Genomic DNA, 20,331 nt, shown 5'->3' on the forward strand with positions numbered 1-20,331 from the left:
GCCCTAGTACTCCAGAGGAAGTGAGGCAGTTTCTCGGATTCATAGGATATTACCGGGAATTTATAAAGGATATCTCAAAGATAGCTCGACCCCTAACTGATTTAATGCCTACACCTAGGAAGACGAATGGTAAAGGGAAATTGAATGCATTGCCACCCGAGAATGGAAATGGGAAGTTGAGCGAGAGGATGCCTTCACAGCACTCAAGGATGCATTGATTTCTCCACCCATTCTCGGATACCCGGACTTTAAGAAGCCTTTCGAAGTACATACTGATGCTTCCCTTAAAGGCCTAGGAGCTGTCCTTAATCAAGAAGAAAACGGGTTATCGCATACGCCAGCAGGGGTTTGAGTAAATCTGAGAGGAACTATCCGGCACACAAGCCAGAGTGTCTGGCTCTTAAATGGGCACTTTGCGAGAAGTTTCACGACTACCTATATGGACAGAACTTCACAGTGATGACAGACAACAATCCATTAACGTACATATTGACAACGACGGAACTCGATGCCATAGGGCATAGATGGGATCACAGGGGCCAAAATTCCTAAAATCTTTGAACTACTTCTTGTCAAGTTCTGAAAGGCCTACTGTAGGTTGAGTCTTGAAACTGGACCAGTAGCATGAGATAATTCTTTCTGTTTTTTTAAAACTGGTCAATCTTGGTCGATAATAAATTAATTTTGCTTTAGTTACACGTTACGTGGTTCATCGAAATATCCCATTTTGTAGTGTAAAACTTCACATTCCTTCTCAAGGTTCATATGCTAATGCTAAAATAATCATCCTTTATTTATGATTTAAATGATCATTTACCGTACAGTAGAAATTCTATTAAATAGACTAAAACATATTCTACGCTTACCTTTCTTTTTATTCATCGTATCCATCTTGTTTCTTCGACAGCTTTTCCCACAATTCATCTCATATGCAGACGCATCAGCATTTTTATCTTCTAACGCAAAATATTCCACACTCTTAGATAGTGCATGGGGTTACTGTTTAAGATGACCATGTCAACAGTCAATAGTTGACTATTTAGTATGGCGCATGCGTTAGTATAACTGAGGTATGATGCTAGGTGCAGTAATTAGACGTCCCGGAGTCTGAAGCGTCTTTGTTTCAGACTTATATACCATTCATGTGCCTTCAGGCATGGTGATATTAGGCTTAATTGCAGTTTATGATATTGTCAATAAACAATTGAATCTGTTAACCCCCAAGCAATCATCTCTGAGTAGACATATCCTATCTATTTCATGTTTATTGGTAGACACTTTTCTATTTCTGGGTTTCCTTTCGGATTATGTTTTGTCAAGCTCTCTTATTCTCGTGAAAATGTGAGTACTTCTGTGAAGATTTATAAGGATATATCATGTATTGTCGTTGATGGAAAACCTTGGTACCTAGCGAAGTCTGTTACAATCTGGGATCTAAAAACAACATGAATGATTCAAACCAAACATTGGCGTTTAGTGTAATTGCAAACGGATTATCTCATGAAAAGGCTATTTTGCAGTTTCAGATGACATGATGCAATGAAATATTATTTCATAAATTAAGAATTTATAAAGGAACACAAGAACAGTTCGTTTGTTTTTAATGATGTATATGCAATATTCTAACGGATGCCAACATTATTGCTTCGTTGCCGGAAGTAACACTTCACACCATCTTTGGGCTGTTTAGTTGCATTGTCCCTTATTTCGCTTGTTTGACCAGGGGCCAGCTCAAATTCAAAATTCTGCATAATCTTCACAATTATTGTTTTCATCGCCATCTGTTAAGAAGAACAAGACCATGGAAAACCATTAACAGAACCAAATGATCAACAATATATAAAGATGACAAACAATGTAAACATGATAATGTAAAGTTGACTAGTAGACATAAAGATGACAAACCACGTAAACATGATAATGTAAAGTTGACTAGTAGACATACAGATGACAAACCACGTAAACATGATAATGTAAAGTTGACTAGTAGACATAAAGATGACAAACCACGTAAACATGATACATGTAAAGTCGACTAGTAGACATACAGATGACAAACCACGTAAACATGATACATGTAAAGTCGACTAGTAGACATAAAGATGACAAACCACGTAAACATGATACATGTAAAGTCGACTAGTAGACATAAAGATGACAAACCACGTAAACATGATAATGTAAAGTTGACTAGTAGACATAAAGATGACAAACCACGTAAACATGATACATGTAAAGTCGACTAGTAGACATACAGATGACAAACCACGTAAACATGATAATGTAAAGTCGACTAGTAGACATACAGATGACAAACCACGTAAACATGATAATGTAAAGTCGACTAGTAGACATAAAGATGACAAACCACGTAAACATGATAATGTAAAGTCGACTAGTAGACATAAAGATGACAAACCACGTAAACATGATACATGTAAAGTCGACTAGTAGACATAAAGATGACAAACCACGTAAGCATGATAATGTAAAGTTGACTAGTAGACATAAAGATGACAAACCACGTAAACATGATACATGTAAAGTCGACTAGTAGACATAAAGATGACAAACCACGTAAACATGATACATGTAAAATAGACTCAAGATGACCTAGATACATTAAAGAAGACAGAGACCACGTAAACATGATACATGTAAAGTCGACAGTAGACATACAGATGACAAACCACGTAAACATGATAATGTAAAGTCGACTAGTAGACATACAGATGACAAACCACGTAAACATGATACATGTAAAGTCGACTAGTAGACATACAGATGACAAACCACGTAAACATGATACATGTAAAGTCGACAGTAGACATACAGATGACAAACCACGTAAACATGATACATGTAAAGTTGACTAGTAGACATAAAGATGACAAACCACGTAAACATGATAATGTAAATCGACTAGTAGACATAAAGATGACAAACCACGTAAACATGATACATGTAAAGTCGACTAGTAGACATACAGATGACAAACCACGTAAGACATGTAAGTCTATAGTACATAACATGACAAACCACGTAAACATGATAATGTAAAGTTGACTAGTAGACATACAGATGACAAACCACGTAAACATGATAATGTAAAGTTGACTAGTAGACATACAGATGACAAACCACGTAAACATGATACATGTAAAGTCGACTAGTAGACATACAGATGACAAACCACGTAAACATGATACATGTAAAGTCGACTAGTAGACATACAGATGACAAACCACGTAAGCATGATACATGTAAAGTTGACTAGTAGACATAAAGATGACAAACCACGTAAACATGATACATGTAAAGTCGACTAGTAGACATACAGATGACAAACCACGTAAACATGATACATGTAAAGTCGACTAGTAGACATACAGATGACAAACCACGTAAACATGATACATGTAAAGTCGACTAGTAGACATACAGATGACAAACCACGTAAACATGATAATGTAAAGTCGACTAGTAGACATACAGATGACAAACCACGTAAACATGATAATGTAAAGTCGACTAGTAGACATACAGATGACAAACCACGTAAACATGATAATGTAAAGTTGACTAGTAGACATACAGATGACAAACCACGTAAACATGATACATGTAAAGTCGACTAGTAGACATACAGATGACAAACCACGTAAACATGATACATGTAAAGTCGACTAGTAGACATAAAGATGACAAACCACGTAAACATGATACATGTAAAGTGACTAGTAGACATAAAGATGACAAACCACGTAAACATGATAATGTAAAGTCGACTAGTAGACATACAGATGACAAACCACGTAAACATGACATGATAATGTAAAGTCGACTAGTAGACATACAGATGACAAACCACGTAAACATGATACATGTAAAGTCGACTAGTAGACATAAAGATGACAAACCACGTAAACATGATACATGTAAAGTTGACTAGTAGACATAAAGACTGATGACAAACCACGTAAACATGATACATGTAAAGTTGACTAGTAGACATAGAGATGACAAACCACGTAAACATGATAATGTAAAGTCGACTAGTAGACATACAGATGACAAACCACGTAAACATGATAATGTAAAGTCGACTAGTAGACATACAGATGACAAACCACGTAAACATGATACATGTAAAGTCGACTAGTAGACATAAAGATGACAAACCACGTAAACATGATACATGTAAAGTCGACTAGTAGACATAAAGATGACAAACCACGTAAACATGATACATGTAAAATCATCGACTAGTAGACATAAAGATGACAAACCACGTAAACATGATACATGTAAAATCAAGTCGACTAGTAGACATAAAGATGACAAACCACGTAAACATGATACATGTAAAATCAAGTCGACTAGTAGTTAAAGATGACAAACCACGTAAACATGATACATGTAAAGTTGACTAGTAGACATAAAGATGACAAACCACGTAAACATGATACATGTAAAGTGACTAGTAGACATAAAGATGACAAACCACGTAAACATGATAATGTAAAGTGACTAGTAGACATAAAGATGACAAACCACGTAAACATGATAATGTAAAGTCGACTAGTAGACATAAAGATGACAAACCACGTAAACATGATACATGTAAAATCAAGTCGACTAGTAGACATACAGATGACAAACCACGTAAACATGATAATGTAAAGTTGACTAGTAGACATAAAGATGACAAACCACGTAAACATGATACATGTAAAGTCGACTAGTAGACATACAGATGACAAACCACGTAAACATGATACATGTAAAGTTGACTAGTAGACATACAGATGACAAACCACGTAAACATGATACATGTAAAGTCGACTAGTAGACATAAAGATGACAAACCACGTAAACATGATACATGTAAAGTCGACTAGTAGACATACAGATGACAAACCACGTAAACATGATACAGGTAAAATCAAGTTGACTAGTAGACATAAAGATGACAAACCACGTAAACATGATACATGTAAAGTCGACTAGTAGACATAAAGATGACAAACCACGTAAACATGATACATGTAAAGTCGACTAGTAGACATAAAGATGACAAACCACGTAAACATGATACATGTAAAGTCGACTAGTAGACATAAAGATGACAAACCACGTAAACATGATACATGTAAAGTCGACTAGTAGACATAAAGATGACAAACCACGTAAACATGATACATGTAAAGTCGACTAGTAGACATAAAGATGACAAACCACGTAAACATGATACATGTAAAGTCGACTAGTAGACATACAGATGACAAACCACGTAAACATGATAATGTAAAGTCGACTAGTAGACATAAAGATGACAAACCACGTAAACATGATACATGTAAAGTCGACTAGTAGACATACAGATGACAAACCACGTAAACATGATAATGTAAAGTCGACTAGTAGACATACAGATGACAAACCACGTAAACATGATAATGTAAAGTCGACTAGTAGACATACAGATGACAAACCACGTAAACATGATACAGGTAAAATCAAGTTGACTAGTAGACATAAAGATGACAAACCACGTAAACATGATACATGTAAAGTCGACTAGTAGACATAAAGATGACAAACCACGTAAACATGATACAGGTAAAATCAAGTTGACTAGTAGACATAAAGATGACAAACCACGTAAACATGATACATGTAAAGTTGACTAGTAGACATAAAGATGACAAACCACGTAAACATGATACATGTAAAGTCGACTAGTAGACATAAAGATGACAAACCACGTAAGCATGATACATGTAAAGTCGACTAGTAGACATACAGATGACAAACCACGTAAACATGATACATGTAAAGTCGGCTAGTAGACATAAAGATGACAAACCACGTAAACATGATAATGTAAAGTCGACTAGTAGACATAAGATGACAAACCACGTAAACATGATAATGTAAAGTCGACTAGTAGACATAAAGATGACAAACCACGTAAACATGATAATGTAAAGTCGACTAGTAGACATACAGATGACAAACCACGTAAACATGATAATGTAAAGTCGACTAGTAGACATACAGATGACAAACCACGTAAACATGATACATGTAAAGTTGACTAGATGACAGACCACGTAAACATGAAAGATGACAAACATACAGATGACAAACATGATACATGTAAAGTAAAGTTGACTAGTAGACATAAAGATGACAAACCACGTAAACATGATACATGTAAAATCAAGTTGACTAGTAGACATACAGATGACAAACCACGTAAACATGATACATGTAAAAGTCGACTAGTAGACATACAGATGACAAACCACGTAAACATGATACATGTAAAGTCGACTAGTAGACATACAGATGACAAACCACGTAAACATGATACATGTAAAGTCGACTAGTAGACATAAAGATGACAAACCACGTAAACATGATACATGTAAAGTCGACTAGTAGACATAAAGATGACAAACCACGTAAACATGATACATGTAAAGTCGACTAGTAGACATACAGATGACAAACCACGTAAAGCATGATACATGTAAAGTCGACTAGTAGACATACAGATGACAAACCACGTAAACATGATACATGTAAAGTCGACTAGTAGACATACAGTGACAAACCACGTAACATGATACATGTAAAGTTGACTAGTAGACATACAGATGACAAACCACGTAAACATGATACATGTAAAGTCGACTAGTAGACATAAAGATGACAAACCACGTAAACATGATACATGTAAAGTCGACTAGTAGACATACAGATGACAAACCACGTAAACATGATACATGTAAAGTCGACTAGTAAACATAAAGATGACAAACCACGTAAGCATGATACATGTAAAAGTCGACTAGTAGACATACAGATGACAAACCACGTAAACATGATACATGTAAAGTCGACTAGTAGACATACAGATGACAAACCACGTAAACATGATACATGTAAAGTCGACTAGTAGAACATACAGATGACAAACCACGTAAACATGATAATGTAAAGTCGACTAGTAGACATACAGATGACAAACCACGTAAACATGATAATGTAAAGTCGACTAGTAGACATACAGATGACAAACCACGTAAACATGATACATGTAAAGTCGACTAGTAGACATACAGATGACAAACCACGTAAACATGATAATATTGTAAAAGTGACTAGTAGACATACAGATGACAAACCACGTAAACATGATACATGTAAAGTTGACTAGTAGACATACAGATGACAAACCACGTAAACATGATAATGTAAAGTTGACTAGTAGACATACAGATGACAAACCACGTAAACATGATAATGTAAAGTTGACTAGTAGACATACAGATGACAAACCACGTAAACATGATACATGTAAAGTTGACTAGTAGACATACAGATGACAAACCATGTAAACATGATACATGTAAAGTTGACTAGTAGACATACAGATGACAAACCACGTAAACATGATAATGTAAAGTTGACTAGTAGACATACAGATGACAAACCACGTAAGCATGATAATGTAAAGTTGACTAGTAGACATACAGATGACAAACCACGTAAACATGATAATGTAAAGTCGACTAGTAGACATACAGATGACAAACCACGTAAACATGATACATGTAAAGTTGACTAGTAGACATACAGATGACAAACCACGTAAACATGATAATGATAAAGTTGACTAGTAGACATACAGATGACAAAACCACGTAAACATGATAATGTAAAGTCGACTAGTAGACATACAGATGACAAACCACGTAAGCATGATAATGTAAAGTTGACTAGTAGACATACAGATTACAAACCACGTAAACATGATAATGTAAAGTTGACTAGTAGACATAAAGATGACAAACCACGTAAACATGATAATGTAAAGTCGACTAGTAGACATACAGATGACAAACCACGTAAACATGATAATGTAAAGTTGACTAGTAGACATACAGATAGACAAACCACGTAAAGCATGATAATGTAAAGTTGACTAGTAGACATACAGATGACAAAACCACGTAAACATGATAATGTAAAGTTGACTAGTAGACATACAGATGACAAACCACGTAAACATGATACATGTAAAGTTGGCTAGTAGACATAAAGATGACAAACCACGTAAACATGATAATGCAAAGTTGACTAGTAGACATACAGATGACAAACCACGTAAACATGATACATGTAAAGTCGACTAGTAGACATACAGATGACAAACCACGTAAACATGATAATGTAAAGTTGACTAGTAGACATACAGATGACAAACCACGTAAACATGATACATGTAAAGTCGACTAGTAGACATACAGATGACAAACCACGTAAACATGATAATGTAAAGTTGACTAGTAGACATAAAGATGACAAACCACGTAAACATGATAATGTAAAGTTGACTAGTAGACATACAGATGACAAACCATAAACAGATGTAAAGTTGACTAGTAGAAACAGATTACACACGTAAGCACATGATACATGTAAAGTTGACTAGTACACATACAGATGACCAACCACGTAAACATGATACATGTAAAGTTGACTAGTAGACATACAGATGACAAACCACGTAAACATGATAATGGAAAGTTGACTAGTAGACATACAGATGACAAACCACGTAAGCATGATGCATGTAAAGTTGACTAGTAGACATACAGATGACAAACCACGTAAACATGATACATGTAAAGTTGACTAGTAGACATACAGATTACAAACCACGTAAACATGATAATGGAAAGTTGACTAGTAGACATACAGATGACAAACCACGTAAACATGATAATGTAAAGTTGACTAGTAGACAAAAAGATGACAAACCACGTAAACATGATAATGTAAAGTTGACTAGTAGACAAAAGATGACAAACACAACAGATAAGTAAATCGATAGTAGACATACAGATGACAAACCACATAAGCATGATACATGTAAAGTTGACTAGTAGACATACAGATGTCAAACCACGTAAACATGATGATGTAAAATTGACTAGTAGACATACAGATGACAAACCACGTAAACATGATACATGTAAAGTTGACTAGTAGACATAAAGATGACAAACCACGTAAGCATGATACATGTAAAGTTGACTAGTAGACATACATATTACAAACAACGTAAACATGATACATGTAAAGTTGGCTAGTAGACATACAGATGACAAACCATGTAAACATGATAATGTAAAGTTGACTAGTAGACATAAAGATGACAAACCACGTAAACATGATACATGTAAAGTTGGCTAGTAGACATAAAGATGGCAAACAACGTAAGCATGATACACGTTAAGTCGACTAGTAGACATAAAGATGACAAACCATGTAAACATGATACATGTAAAGTTGGCTAGTAGACATAAAGATGACAAACCATGTAAATATGATACATGTAAAGTTGACTAGTAGACATAAAGATGACCAACCACGTAAACATGATACATGTAAAATTGACTTGTAGACATAAAGATGACAAACCACGTAAGCATGATACATGTAAAGTTGACTAGTAGACATAAAGATGACAAACCACGTAAACATGATAATGTAAAGTCGACTAGTAGACATAAAGATGACAAACCACGTAAACATGATAATGTAAAGTCGACTAGTAGACATACAGATGACAAACCACGTAAGCATGATACATGTAAAGTTGACTAGTAGACATAAAGATGACAAACCACGTAAGCATGATAATGTAAAGTTGACTAGTAGACATACAGATGACAAACCACGTAAGCATGATAATGTAAAGTTGACTACTAGACATACAGATGACAAACCACGTAAGCATGATACATGTAAAGTTGACTAGTAGACATACAGATGACAAACCACATAAACATGATAATGTAAAGTCGACTAGTAGACATACAGATGACAAACCACGTAAGCATGATAATGTAAAGTTGACTAGTAGACATAAAGATGACATACCACGTAAACATGATACAGGTAAAGTCGACTAGTAGACATAAAGATGACAAACCACGTAAACATGATACAGGTAAAATCAAGTCGACTAGCAGAAGCATACATTCATTGACTTTGCACGGCTATTTAAGAAGGTGAAACTAATCGACTAATAGTCGGTAAATTACACGTCGTAAAATTGCCCTGTTGTCATTGTGAGTGAATCTTTCCTGCAGATTTATTTTCTCGAAATTTTACAGCGTGCGGAATTGTATCGCATATGAAAATCTGTTGGTATTATGATAGCTAACATTATCGACGACAAGATTTTATTCTTAGCCTATAAAATCACATAACGTTGTAAACAAGAAACTCGAATATTATAAATAGATTTACATTTCTAAAACACCTGAAATTATTTTTCGTCTTCATACCCCAACGATAGCATTTTCCATAAAGTACATACAGTTCGTTCTACCAGTCATTATATATATATTGATTGTTTTCATAATATTTTTCCGTAACATTGCAGCGCAGTGTTGCAGAATTGAAATAGATGTTTTTTTGACAAGATGAAGTTGGTTTGATAACTTATACGTTTGGTAAATATGACCTTTTTATAGGCTGATACTTACAACAAAGTAATTGGTATGTTTAACAGTTGATAAGCTGTGATACAATCTATAATTGATCTCAGATAGCTCTGTTCCTTATAGAATTAAACATCAATAATGAACCTACCTCCGCAAACGTTTTCCCGATGCATATGTGGGGTCCAGCTGAAAATGGTGTCGACACATATTTACATGGCCTGAAAAGATAATATTCTTATTTCATAAGGTTCAAATACAGCTAATACAAAATGATTGACATATTATCGTAACCATGCTGGATGATTAGATAATTAAATCACGATCTATATAACACACTATTGAACGATTACTAACTTTTCTGTGCTGTTTCTGTCGAATCGGTCCGGTCGGAACTGAGTGGGATCTCTCACATTGTGCTCAACTCTAGATGTTGCGTAGAAACTAACCTGGTGTTAAGGTATGAAAAGTAAATTCCATGGTAAATAAGAATCATGTCCAATACAAGGTGTTCATCCCTACATGGTGTGTACACCTTGTATTAAGAGAGGTAAGGATAGCATTTCATAAAAAAAATCCTTTTTAGCAATATGGGTTAACAACATTCGTAAGTATATATTTTTAACTGGAATGAAATGTTGTGTTAAATTATTATCTGAAAATAACTCACCAAAAGTAATTTCAAACATACATTTTTTTTTTAATTTCAACAAATTTTATATCAAAAATTTATTTGAAAAATGATTGAACAACAGTTATGGCCTATGTGAGTTCTCTCCCTAAGTAACAGATGCATAGCAAATTACATAAGATATACAGTGTTGTTTATAATATATAACAGTATAAACATACATTATAATTATCAGATGTAAAATTTGAATATGGAAGTTTATAGTTACAGATATGTTTCAATGGTGTTTATTTGTCAAAAAGTGTATGTATATAGAGGATTATTGCCAGGTTTCAAAAGGTGATTGGTACTGAATCCAGTATTCAGTGAGAGGTTTCCCTCCACCCATAGGATACAGACCAGCAAATGTCCATATAGGCCTACTAGTCATTGGTCATCCACCCATGAGGTTTGTGGCCAGTCATGGAAACTAGATTCTGTGTATTTAAAGTAAGATTGTTAGTGAGGGGGGGGGGGGGGTTAAACCAAGTATGCTGTATTTATGAATTCACTCTGAAAGATTTAAAAAACACATATAGATTAAGCTACATTCAACTGTTAAATAATTAAACAGTTCAGTTGTTAGAAAAAATAGAACATAATTATAAGATGATGATTGAATTAATCATACATTTGTAAATGTTTTGATGCTCTTTTGCTTAGTTCATGCCATATAAAGTGATGTAGTCTATGCTACTGGCCACATCAATTCTATGTTGAATAATAATCCAAAAATATTACTTACGATCTTGTCTGTGCCTTCAGATAATTTCCCCCGTCGTGTTACTGTGGCCATAGGTAGAGTTTACCTATAAGTACCGATCTATTGTAATATGGGCCTATTTTACATACCATCATATCTGTGCCTGCAGGTATACAGTGAGCCCCGAGTTTATAGTCCTTCGCTGTTTCCCGGAATGTTGTCTTGGCAACAGGATACAGCCTAAGTGTCTCTTTCAATACCATGTCCAAGTAAGTCAACTTTTCAAATTCGTTTGTGGTAACCACAGATATAGAGCCAACGTTTTCATCCACTTCTTGTTGAAGTCTTGAGAAACAAAATCTATTTTTAGGAATCGTTTACTACCTCATTTATTTTAGAAACTCTTTCTACTATTGTGTGTGTTGAAATGTTATCGATACATGTATAATGTAATGTATATAGCCATGTGTCTTCATAAAAATGTCTGAAAATGTTCAATTTGTTGTTCATGATAGTGTTAATGTATTTTTTTCTAATTCATTTTTCATTTTGAATTTACGCTCAAAGTGCCTTAAAACTTCATTATGTTATATGAAAATGTTAATGTAAAACGAGTTTAAAATAAATTTTGATTTCTAAAATAGAATCTGTGTTTGATGATGAAGATTGTAAAAAAATCGGAGAAGTCCGGAATGTTCTAAATCAACATGGACTTTGTAGTATCAATCGCGTTTTGTTTTTTATTATCTTCTTTCTTTACTTCCAAACCATTTTGAAAACTACTTAAAACCACATTTAATGGAAACAAGCATACAAGGTATCTGATACTGAGTCTTACCGACTGTAACATTCAGGGTTCTTGGCGAGGAGTAGAAGCGTGAAGGACAAGGCATTGGCTAATGTTTCTTGTCATGTATCATAACAGTACAATATATTCATATTAATGTCCTGTATTACAAAACGAAATACAATATATTCATGTTAATGTCCTATATCATTAAACGAAGCACAATATTTTCATATTAATATCTTATATAAAACACAACGTATATTTTTTCTTTTCTATACAACTCTAATTGCGTGTGACTTTGTTTAGATTCTGGAATTTTCATGCATGAAATACGCCGACATTCAGATTATAACACTTTCGTTTTAAAGGAATTTAACATCTTAGAAAAACTCTCATCTTATTGTAAGTTAAAAGTGTTGACAGTCAACCACATGAAACAATAGAAAAGATATTGTCAGCACTTACTGGCTTAAACATTGAGTTTACCTGCCAAAATAAATGTAAGGAAATTGTCCAATAAAACGTCGTCTGTTATTATTCCGGGATGTTATTCTGAAACAATTAACGATTTGGAAGTATCTCTGCAAAAAACGTATAATTAGTCAAGAAAGTAATTTATTTTAATTGAACAATCGATGATTTTAGTTTTTGCACCTAATGATAACATTACTGTAAATCAATCTATTTCCGAGACGACTTAATTTAGCGGTTTTTTTTTATTCCTTATGACTCTTCGTGGAAATTTTATTTCAGAACAGACTTTAGGAGTCCCGCTTTACCTGTACTTTAAACAGTTTCCTGGATATTCAATTTCACGACAAACTTTGGGAGTTCCACTTTACCTGTACTTTAAACAGTTTCACGATTTATTATCGACCGCGAAGATTATCCGCTCGCTAAAATTGATGGTTGTATTGATTAATTATATTAATGTACTGAAAGCATGGGCCTTTTTATTGTCGTATTGCATAACTGTAAAAGTGAATTAGTCGTGGAATAGGAACTTTCGCTTTCATTACATCACTGCGAACATGTCCATGCGCATATATATCACTCAATTCAAATCTTGATATGTAAATAATTAAACTTTAGATGCATATCCCGACAATGACCAAACCGCGAACAGCTTACTAACTGACTTATCCACGCTTACAATAGTATGTCTTCTCCTTGTAACATTTATATTCGATTCCTACTTAGACATCTATCATTTCGTGTAAAATGAGACGATGTGACATATCCATAGATTACCCAGAATAGTTACCTTTTAATTCCATTATATTCTCCAAAAGGTCATTAGGTGCATATTCACCGTTCCGTTTTGCAATCTTTCTGTCAAGCATCTCCTTTTCTGCACATTGTCGGATAAAATTTACAGATTCACGAACAACACAACGAAATTTCCATTTAAGCGGATTTATCTGAAACATGTATGACATACTGCATGACCATCTGTGCTTCTGTGAACTTTCAAAACAATTTTACGAAATATTATAATTGTAAATTGATTTTGCATATAGCTGCTAGCATCTCTAAATGAATCTTACGAATGAACATATTTAAAAAACAAAGTAGTATATTTTTTTCATGCTTCAAACAATTGTGTTTTTTATGTAAAAAAAAAGAAAGGAAATATTCCATTTCTACCACGCTCTCTAGACCGTGAGTTGAACGTGGATGTCACTATCCTGATCATTGGTCAACACGATAAAGCCGAGGTCAACAGTGTCCATTCCCGGGTTATCTTGGTGTTTCTAAGGATTAACTTACAGCTGCAAACGGATTGACGATTTGTTCTGCGATTCCGGGAAATGTTGTCTTCATGTTAGTAACAAATGGATGATTGTGACCATCCAACGGCCCCAACGTTACATGCAACCTACAATAGAGACATTTCGATTTATTTTATGGAGACCCACTATTTCCATTTATATGAACCCTGTAAGCCTAGAAAAATCTAAACGAAATAGTTATCAATAGGACGACTCTCCTTAATAAAAATTATTGTATGCATGAAAAAATAAACCGTTGAGATGAAGTTACTACTGTTTTGAATTGACAGGTGAAATTGATCTTTCGCAGTTTGTTTTTTATTCGTCAATACTCATAACGACATTGTGGCATACCACGAGTTCAAACATCTGTCTTCCTAGAATTTTATTATCTGTTTTGGGGGCCATATTCTTTTCTAAATTTATGTTAGAATTTCATTTAAATTGATTTATCTTTTGTACGGTTAAATCTATTTTATTGATTTATTTGATGTTTGATAGACTCGATTGAGCTCTACATGAAAACACACCTTGTAAATCAAGTGCATGGTCAGCTTGTTAAAGGTGTCTAACGTCTGTACCTCTGTCCTTCCATCCGCAGATAGCTCCAATACCTGTGTATAACGGTTGGCGAACTCGTTGAATTCATTTTCAAATTGTCGAATGCAGCTTAATTGTTGTATAAATAGAGGAAAAAAAGTACAGCGATATTCCATAAAATAAATGTAAATATATGCGTATGTTAGATATACAAAACTTCAGAACAAGGAAAACAAGATACGGAAGTATGTGGATAGAGTTTTTTTTTTCTATTTGTCTATTTTAACAGTATTTCAAAATACTTGGTTGCTATTATTTGCGAGGTCTTAAATTCAGTTTAAAGTACTGACCTATATACCTTAATATGCTCGTAATATTGACAAATGCACGAACATTTCTCTCCGTGAATATGTAACAGAAAAAAAAATCTATACAAAATCTGGTGTCACGTGGATTCAGATCGCTCTTTCATGTCTATCCTTAAGAGATCTCCGATAACAAACATATTTATATTCCTTGTAATGTGGTCTACTGTTGAAGAGTTTTCATTAAACAATTCTTCCTACTGAATGCTGCTTACAGTTTCCACAAAGTGATAAGTTTTATCGCTGAACTTGATATCATTCTTGCTTATGCTACACGATATAACTTAAAAGTCATTGTAATTCTTCTTTTACTTTTGGTATAATGTAGATTCTCTTAAAGGGACAATTCACAATTCAGTCTAAGAGCGCATTGGAAATTCCACATATATCAGGAAACAAAACAGTTCTTATTGAAGTGAGAGTAATTGAAGTATTCATTGTTATGTGTCAGAAAAGCCCACTTTGGTGAAACATGTGTGGAATCTTGATACACGTACTTGCTCGCTGTCCGCATTTACATGTCGTGTATGCCGAACCTTGACAAGTGACAGTGGAGTAAGTCTAGAACTACTGAAATAGCTCTTACAATAATGTGTTTACCTTATTATGTGAAAAACCAACTCCTCGTTGGATATGTATTGCATTTCTTTAACCTGCGTGACATCGGCTCGGAAATGGGTACAGCGTTTGTATTGCACCTGCTTAATCGTAAATGCTATCCGATTTGGAATTTCAACGTTATCAATTATAATATGCCGTCGAATTCATCAATATTTTTTGTTGTATGTTTCATAAGGAAAGTCGAATAATACACTTATGACATACCTGAATAGTCCCTTCACGATAAATGTGATGCCAACAGTGCATAAGATAGCGTTTGCCGGAATAACTCTGTTTTAAACGTGAATTGACTTACTGTGGTTTGAACCATTTATCGAAATGCATTCGCTGCAGTATCCAGAGTTTATTATCAACTTGTGTTAAAAGTCCCTCATTAACAAACCTGAAATTATATCAAAATATTCTTACTCATATCAATTTGTTCTAAAACGTATAGTTTAACATAATGCCATCTATATTTAATACATACAATGGAAAATAAATAAATCACCTTAGCGAAGCATTGAATTGAAAAGATATCTCAAGGTTATCTTTTCTGAATTGTCCTTTTGCTTATGTGGTTGCATGAAAACTCGTTTAATTAAAACATGTGATCAATTTATGGACTATGCCAGTAGAGACACTTTTTACCTTGCACCGAACACGCCAGTTGATGAAGAATAGATACGTCTCGATTTTGGATGGTTACCGGTCACCAGCACATCCTGGAAATTAATACTGTTATGGAGGTTAGGACAAACATGACAGTAGAGCGCCTTCCTCACTCTCACGAGAATTAAAATTATAAATTACTCCCCAAGTCATTTCGACAAAGAAGACGAGCCAATGAAGCAATCTTGACATTGCGAATATTAAGGATAAAAGGATACCTGTCTGGTGTTTATAAAATTGGATGATCTGATTATCAAGGATTACCTTTATAAAATCCGGATCTAACACAACAACAATAACCTGATTCCATAACCACAGGCGAAAAATAAGTCCGTACGTCTTGGACCTGTTGATAAAAAATTAACCCTCAGCATTGATAACACAAATAACTCAAAAATGTATAATTGTTCTTAACAAATTTATTTCAGTCAGACATGAAGTGGTGCTGATGTCTTTTGTGAGTCGAGGACTCTGGGAAGCATGATACCACACAATATTTTAAATGGATAGATGAAAGTAGAATGTAAGTTAAAGAAGAAGAAGAATTTTAAGAGGATGTAGAATTAATGCGAACAATATTGTTATGAACGTATGCTAAACAAGTGTATGGTTAAATGATATATATTTTTGTCGGCTGTTTATACAGTATCTATCACACAATTCAAGATAAATGGACCTAACATTTCCTAAACAAAACAAGGTGCACTGATATTCTGAATTTTGTAGAAGTTAAAATTACTTACACTTCTATCAAATAATCGTCCATAATAACTCCAGCTGTGATTGCTTTTGATATAGATGGTAGGTGTCCTCTCCAGAAACTTTTAAACATATATCAAACACAAATATTAAGTTTTAACATACCCGGTATCAAAACTTCTCCATATAAGCAAATCATGTACATTATTGCAACGTTTAAGTTAAGTATAACTGGGCAAAAAATGCACATGCTATTGTTTCTTAAGTGCTGTATTGGAAACAGTTAGGTTTGATAATTAAAGATGCTCCACCGCCGACAAAGCATAAATGATATTCATCAGTTGAACAAAAATTGGTGTTTGATCATGTATATATATGTCTAATTAACACAAAAAATAATATAAAATAATTTATTTCGCCTTTGGTGCGTGCGCAATCAGTACTTCCTTCCATATATGATATAGTGACACGGAATTTTTTCGGGATGCAATTAATTATTTTTCATATTTTTAACTTGAAGTAAAAAAAGAAGCTCAAACTTTTCAGTGGTGGTAATGGTGTAAAGTAAGTAACTTTTGTAACTGAAGAAAGATACGAAATCGTCTGCTCCTGTTTTTGAAAGTGAAAAAATACCAGTTGTCAGCGGTGGAGCATCTTTAAGTGGTGAATATCATTCAAAGGCAATGACAAAAACGTGTATGACACTTTATAAGCATTTGCAAAATCCCAGAATTAACACATTGAAAAAATTCTTGTTTTATGCTTGATGTATGGTTAGGAAAAACCATATCTGGGGAAGTCACTTAATAATTACTTATATTATTGTAAAAATGCGTATTTGATTGGTTGACCACAACCTGGCCATCTTGGTATGTAGTATTTTTACAACACTGTAGGCGTAAATATCACGATTTTTGGCAGGCACTACTCCCAAAATTAATGTTGAGCGGTAACTTCACTTTGCAAAATCAAAACCTAAACAATTAAAGTATTGTAATTCTCAAAATGTTTGGCAGTGAATAACATATCAAAACTCCTCTTGATTCGTGAGTATGAAATTTACAGCACATATAACTTTAAGCACAACAAAGTTGAAATAAATCTTACGTTTTATATAATAAATTTTAATTCAAACCATTTTCGAATGAAAAGGCTACACATGTCTACCACAGCATACCATGAAACAAGATTGATTTGCGCTCATATTTGTTATAAATACAAAGTAGTTTATACTTTTATTTCCATTTACTCTTTGATTTTGCACGACAGAAATCTGCAGTCGCATGTTAAATAAACACTCTCTGTTGTTTGATCCCATTTCATTTTTTTTAAATAAATTTTTGTTAAAATTGAAATGTTTAATAAAACATATCAAGAAGCTTTCACGATGAAGTGCTAGGGCGGCTGAATCCGGAGCAACGATCCCTTATTTAAGTACTTCCATTTTGTGACTGCTATGATGGTTTCACTTTTTTTGTGTATATGTACCGGTAGTGTTATGATAAAAAATATTGGAGAATATTTTTTTTCTTAATTTTGATTAGCTTCCTCTAAGGCCTGTGCTGTCCAGGAAAAGATTTTTGCCAAAATCATTTCAAATTTTTATCTAAAAATCATCAATAATGTGTTCAAATCTGCATACAGAGCTTCATATTTATGGTCCTCAAAGTTTAACAATTTCTCAGCCATTTTTGCCAAATTTTACCCTCTATAGAAAAGTTTAGGTATTAAACTTTTGTTAATATTTTGCATATCAATTAAGAAAGGGTTGTTCTTTCTAAATCAGGCAGGGTCCGTGTGCTTCCTTTTTTGCCCCATTTGAAAATTTGTTATTTTTCAGTATTTTAGAATAAAAATTAGAAGTGCTAAAAATTCCATTAAATGTAAAATCAAAGTGACAAAAATGTATCATTTTACACATTTATGCTCAATATTTCAATAACCATGAACCTAGTAAAGATTTACAGCAAAAATTAGCTCGAAACAGCTAAAAATACTAGGGCAGTGATGATTAGAGTAAGAACAATTTTTAGTAAAAAGTATTAAAACTGTGAAAAAGAAAAAAGACACAATTCAAAATGACCGCCAAATGAACCATTTCTTAAAATCCCCGTATAAAAAAAAACAAATCTTCTAAAAATGTAATTTTTTGACAAGATTGGCAACTGACAACTTGCTACAGATATTGATAAATTGTATTTGAAAATCTCATAACTTCTTTGATCTTTGTCGGACGAGGCTTCAATGGGACTGAAACCTCAAAAGAATACATCCTTAAAAAGAGTCATGTAAATCGTGATTCTTGTTCTCCTAGTGAGGTAATGAAATGAATCAATAGTTAAGGCTTCATCTGGAGCTGTTGAATAGTTAAACAATATCCAGTGCAATAGTGGAGAGTACCAGTGACATTCGGTGCCACGTTGTAAGTATGAGAAACACCTCAGACTGTGGAATAGTCAAGATAATGAATAGTTCTCGTTTGTTACATGACAGCAACTGCTGTTGTAAGTGGTGCTTTTTCATTCGCCTTTCCTCAAGATCCCTATTTACTATTTCCGCTTAATTCAGAGTATACATATATCTAAATTTTGAATATTCGTGAATATTTATTTCTTTATCTTGCAATCGGTAACGACGAAATAGGTTCACTGTGTAGTATGCCATCCCTCAAAACATCTTACTGTTATTCGCCAATTTTGACTAATAGTACACATCTTAATTTTGAACAATTAGGGGTATTTATCTCTGACAAAGGAACGTAGGTTTTCTAAATAAATAAACAAATTCTAACATTTTTGAATTCTGAACGGTATGTGTGACATGATAGTTCGCGGTAATTGTTCAAACTTCCATTTCACTGACACGTACCACTGATGGCAGTCCACAATAATTCATTTGATGTCACATGGTGTCATATTCGGGTTGTATGGTTGGATATATAATTGCTTAATGCTAGTGTTTGCTTTCCAATCAGTGGTGCAAAATAAAAAGAAT

At 33.9% G+C, this 20,331-nt stretch overlaps 1 pseudogene; it reads right to left on the minus strand.

The window, feature by feature from the left end:
* Positions 1 to 1,579: 1,579 nt before the first annotated feature.
* Positions 1,580 to 18,939, minus strand: LOC138307874 (cholesterol 24-hydroxylase-like; annotated as a pseudogene).
* Between the last annotated feature and the right edge of the window lie 1,392 nt (positions 18,940 to 20,331).

This window comes from Argopecten irradians, chromosome 14 (assembly GCF_041381155.1).
Source record: "Argopecten irradians isolate NY chromosome 14, Ai_NY, whole genome shotgun sequence".
Classification (NCBI taxonomy): Eukaryota; Metazoa; Mollusca; class Bivalvia; order Pectinida; family Pectinidae; genus Argopecten; species Argopecten irradians.